Source organism: Lycium barbarum, chromosome 8 (assembly GCF_019175385.1).
Source record: "Lycium barbarum isolate Lr01 chromosome 8, ASM1917538v2, whole genome shotgun sequence".
Classification (NCBI taxonomy): domain Eukaryota; kingdom Viridiplantae; phylum Streptophyta; class Magnoliopsida; order Solanales; family Solanaceae; genus Lycium; species Lycium barbarum.
This window is the reverse complement of record NC_083344.1, coordinates 121,538,757-121,544,784: the sequence shown is the minus strand read 5'-3', so window position 1 is coordinate 121,544,784 and position 6,028 is coordinate 121,538,757.

The window sequence follows — 6,028 nt, the reverse complement described above, 5'->3', positions numbered from 1 at the left end:
GAACTCTATAAAAATGGAGTTATTGTATTTTTTATTTTATTTTTTGGTTCAACAAGAGCATGACACTTGATTTTTTAAAGCTGAAAATGAAGTACTAGTTTTAACGGGTAAAGAGTAAATATAGCTCCAAAGTATGACTGTAGGGGTATATTTGTTGAAAAAAGTATAACGGATGATAAATATAGTCCATTTTCAATAGTAGAGCGGCAAATATGACCCTTTTCCGTTATCAAAATGTCAAAAAAAAATTTGAAAGAAATCTTTTTGGATTATTTGTAGAGGTATTCATTCTTGGGAGCATAACCTATATATACATAAGAATAGGGTATATTTACACAATATGACGATACTTTTCAGTTTACAAAACATACCAATAGATTTCTTACAAAACATATACGAAAATTTTCGCTCAAGGCTTAAAATTTTCGCTCAAAATTTTATGTGTGAAAAGTGTATATCTCGCTCAAAGCTTAAAATTTTCGCCTAGAATTTTGTGTATGAAATGTGTATATCTCACTTAAGGCTTAAAAATTTCATTCAAATTTTCGTGTATGAATAGTGAAATAGGTATGAAATATGTATATCTCGCTTAAGAATTGGAATTTCGCTCATATGTTTATGTATAATTTTTGGTTAGATTATATACAACTTTCATACAATATTCATGCAAATTTAATACAACAACAAGAACATAGGAAACTTTAAAAAACAATTTTCTAAAACATAAGTCATGATTCTACCATCATTCATACAGTTTTATGCTTTACATAATTCACGATTCTACCATTATTCATACAATTCATTACCCAATCTCCTAAGAACTAAACTCAATAAGGAAGGAGAACGAGGGCAGAACTTAATATCACATGGGCAGAACTTATGCACTAGTTGAATTGAAATTCAAATCAGACAGGTTTATAGAAGAAAATAAGGGGAAAATGACAGAGAATGGGTCAGGCATTAATTTACCAAGGTCTTGGTGGTGAAGAAGATCAGGAAGAAGAAAATATTGAAAAAGTAAAATAATAGAAGCCGTCATCGTAGTCGCTATCAGAGAAATCTTCATCGTCATCGAAGACCATTAGAAATCTTGAATTCACTTAAGTAGGGTTTTCTGAAGCTCTCAATCATCGGAGGAGAACGAGGGATGGAAGGAATTTTTAGGTTTAGAGGGATTGGAATTTCAGCCCATAATAAAGGGAAAAGGGTGGGCTTCTATTTTTTTTTTCTTGAAGATCTAGTATGTTTTGTAATTAAGTTGGTATATTTTGTAAATAAAGAAAAGTATCCTTATGTCTTGTAATGTAAGACCTTAACAAGTAGAGGTGTCAAAATGGACTGGCCCAGCCCAAATCAACCCAGCCCTAAAGGGCCAAAGAATTAAATGGGTTAGGACGGGCTGACCCTTTTAGTTGAAGGGCCTGCAAAATGGCAGCCCAACTCAACCCTAAGTGATTTCAGTCTTCCGAGATAACATTTTCTAAGTGATTTTTGGTACAATTTGAAATTGAAACTTTTGCAATATCAAACAGAATCTTCTACCACCCATTCTTGCGCAAATCCATATCATAGAAGAAGAAAAAATTCAAGAGAACAAATATAAATTATTATTTTTGATCACTAATTGAGATCACGTTCAAAAGAAATTAAACATAATATAAATTCTAAGACTAAAAAGTAATTCTCGAGTTTCTAATTTACTACTTAATGGTAAGCACATTCTTTTTTCTTATTACTTTTTATCTTTTTTTTTTTTTTTAAATTTACTTATATTTTTTAAAAAATTAATTAATTTATTATTCTTTTCTGGCCTCAAGGACTGGTTTCAGCCCAACCCTTGAGGCTGGCGGGCCAAGAAGGCTGGGCTTTTGAGCCGTACTTCTATACGGGCCAAAGAAATCTTACCCCAACCCTACTTAAATAAAGGGTTGGGTTAGGCCGACCTCGCGAGCCAAGCTCATATTGACAACTCTATTAACAAGTATTACTATGCCATTTTCCCTTGATTTTTAAGGAGGATTCAGGGGCCCAAATAGCCCCAATATCTCATTTGTTGGAAAAGCCTCCAGATTTCAGTTTCCACATTTAATTTCTGAGATCCAACATTGGTTGGAGAAGCCTCCAACTAGGCCCAATAGTGCATTAGTAGATAAATTGATTTCTAATAGTTCCTCTCAAATGTCACAGAAAGGTTCAAACATATGATTTAGCATCTTAAGGATTTCTTTCTTTGGTTTCAATCATATCAGGAAAGATAAAAAAACATACTCTAAAGTGAGGCTAGTGTTTGACTAATAACATATGTAAAAGAAATTTGAAAAACGTGGTAAATTATCACTCTAAGCTTGGCTGGTTCTCAAGAGATTACCTCCTTATTTCAAATTAAACCACAAAGCTGAGGTGTCAAATGGGCATGTTGAACTGAATTTAGGCAAGTTAAAGCGGTTGATTCAATAAATGGAGTGGTCATCACCTATATTACTTCGGCTGAAATGAGATTTGTCAAGAAGAACTAAACAATGAGGCATAGTTCAACCCGTCCAACTATTATCAAGTTTTAGTTTCCTTCTTTGTTTTCTTGTGATTTGTTTAATTAGCTAACAAAAGTTTCATTCTTTAAGGATATATCTAGCATATCAGACCAAAAAGCTTTTCTTTGAAATATTTTGACAAGCTCTTTATGGATCGATTTCGGCTATATATTTACATTGAATAAGCCCAACTTTTGGATGAACTGACTTGAGTGTCCAAATTTGTCCCGCATAAATATATGCTCATGTCGACTTGCCTATTACTTGGGCAATGTTGGGCAAGTCACACTTTCATATTCACTATTGTCATCCATGTCTCTTTCTCCACGCCGATGGAAAAAACTTATAGTAACACTTAATATTTGCACCAAATCACAGTGATTTACAATAGTTACATAATTTACAATAGTTACATAATTATTTAGGTTAAAATACACACTATTAATTAATCGTGACTAACAAAATACAGTAAGTAATAGCGGTGCATGTAAAAAACAACCATGTTATTATTTTTATGGTTTTTGATGTAGTCACCGAATACAACTTGTCACCTGCTGCTCTTTTAATTCATGTAGAGACATAATTTTCTTAAGCTTTAATAATAGTAAGCTTGATAAACACCTTCAACTTGCATTACTACAAGAATTTCCTAAGCTATAATGATGGTAAAGCTTAATTACTATTCTCTCCGTCCACTTTTACTTATTCACTATACTAAAAATATATATTCATGTTTTTATTCAATTTAGAAAATCAAGAAATAATTTATTATTGTATACTTATTTTATTCTTATTATTAAGTATAAGTACTATAGTTATTTCCAACACATAACAAGTAGGGATGATATAACAAAATTAACATTTTATTTATTGCTAACATGGACCGAGGGAGTAATACAGACTCTTTATTGCACCACTACAAGAAAGTATGTTGACTTTTAAAAATGTCACAGTGTATTAAAAGCCTTTAAAAGGCACTAATTCTTTATTTGATTATCAGCATTGATTAGGAGTCATGTCACACTTTCTCCTCAACAAAGTAAATTTAGTGACCCCACTAAATTGTAGACAAATATAAAAGGATAAGTTTGATTCTCGTGACAACTCGACAGTGAAAGAATCTAAACGTGGAGTAATTCAACAAAAAATTTATTTACTAAACCAAAAGATCTATCCACAATAAGGATAAGTTTGAGTTTAATAGTATATTTTTCCTTTCGAAATTATAGGTTCGTTGTCTAAATAAGACAACTTTTATAAAAGAGTCGTTTGTCGTTGTATTAGATAAATAATATTTGCCTTTGAGCATAATATTCAAAACTATAATTATATACTTCCACGTGGTAATGTCTAGATAATTCTTCGTCAAGGCGAAATACAATTTGCCTTCTTTTTAAATATCAAAAATTAAAATTACTCCTCCACTACTAGGTGTAAAATTATTTTCCTTTGAGCATAATATTCAAAACTATAATTATATACTTCCACGTGGTAATGTCTAGACAATTCTTCGTTAAGGTGAAATCCAATTTGCCTTCTTTTTAAACATCAAAAATTAAAATTACTCCTCCTCTACTAGGTGTAAAATTATTTTCAGAAAAACCGTCCTTTTTTCTCTAAGAAATGAACTTATAATTTAACTTATATACACACTGATTGTGTAAAGAAATTCTAACTAACGTGTGTAAACTAAGCCATAACGAGCTGTTCAAGTGATCACTCGATCGTCATACACTTCTTCTCTTCGTTGACCTTTGCCAATATTTTAGTTCCTCAGAGCCAAAGATATTTGAGATCAGAATAATTCAAAATAAACTTTACCAATTCGGTAAGATCAGAATAATTCAAAATAAACTTTACCAATTCGGTAATATTGATTCGTAAAAAAAAAACAATGATGAGTAAGTAAGGAGACAAGGTGAATAAAAATCACACAAAGTTTTTTTGAGGATATAATGCTGGAAAAAAGTGAATAGTATCTCAAAATATATAGCAAGAGTTTCATACGCTAAATCTGATTTTTTTTTCACAATACAAAAAGTCATTCATTTTAGGCCAAACCCATCGGGAGACACTTGTGTTTGACAACATCTTTAATTAGACATCCCAACTTAGGGGCGTTCCTATTGAACACTCAGACTACATCAAATTTGTTCCAATTAAACACTTTTTTGACAATCAACTAAAATTATAAAGTGTGTATAATTCACTCGCGGTGACGTGACATGATGACTAATTAAAATAGGACATGTGACATTTGGCTCCAAAATAATAATTAAAAAATAAATTATAAGAAAAATTATTTTTCAGTAAAATAAAAAAATAAAAAATATATTTACCAAACCCCACAACCACTTACCCAACCCCTCCGTCCCCCAAAGCCTCCCGCCGGCATCGTCTCCTCTTAAACCCAATTTCTTCTTTCTCTCTTTTGTTTTTTGTTGTTATTAGATTTGATTATTTCTTTTGTTTTTGGTTGTTATTAGTTTTTTCTTTAAAATTTTAATCTGAGATTTTTTATTTCTCAATTGAATCCAGCCACCTATAGTCGCTTCCTTTCCGTCGTTGTCCATCCTCTATTAATTTTCTTTTGATTTTGAGCTTGAGGAAATAGTTGGGGGAAAAGGGGAAGAAGAAGAGAAAAAATAAAATGAAAACTGACTAAATAAAGCTACTCACACGTCATTAGCGTGTATCACACTCACCATGCCAAGTCAACGAAAAGTGTCTAAATGACACATTTTGGCCCTACTTCAAGTGTTTAAATGGAGCAAAGAACACTTGATCTGTTCAAGTGAAAATCTTGATGATCACGTGGGCCATCGATGGGTTTGGTATCTTGATGACCACGTGGGGCCATCGATGGTTTGGCCATTCATTTTAATTTGTGCTTGAACATTTCTCTGACCGAAAAGCAATAGCGATGACTATGATCCCTCTTGTGCGTAAGATAGACATGAGTGTCTTTAACACGTCTCAAATTTCGTTACTTACTAGTGTAAGCTATTAAAAGCATTAGTAAATTTATAAAAAACGTAGCTGAGATATAGTGGAACCAGCTCTAAAAGCTCAATGGTTGTTTGACTTTACATGTTAATAAGATGGTGCATGACCTAAGTTACTGCATAAATGAAACAAATTGGGATAAGTCCAAAATGGTAACAAAGGAGTTCAATTGCATCATAAACGAAACCTGTCGAGGGAACAATTGTTCTAACAGCAGATATAGTATGAAGGATCTGCAAGCCACTCACAACTGGATACATGTTAGGGGCTTTTGCAGATCTGCAAACCACGCACACGCCACATTCATATATGAAGGACTTGTTTTAAGAATGAGTTTTAAGTTCTCTGTTGCACTGGTGTAAAAATATTTACACAATCAAGTTACTTACAAGATAGTTATAATTAAATTTCTTTTATAAAGAATTAACCGATAACCTGGTAAAAACAGTAACTAACCAACTATCAAAGGCTAAAACTACACTAAAAGTGTA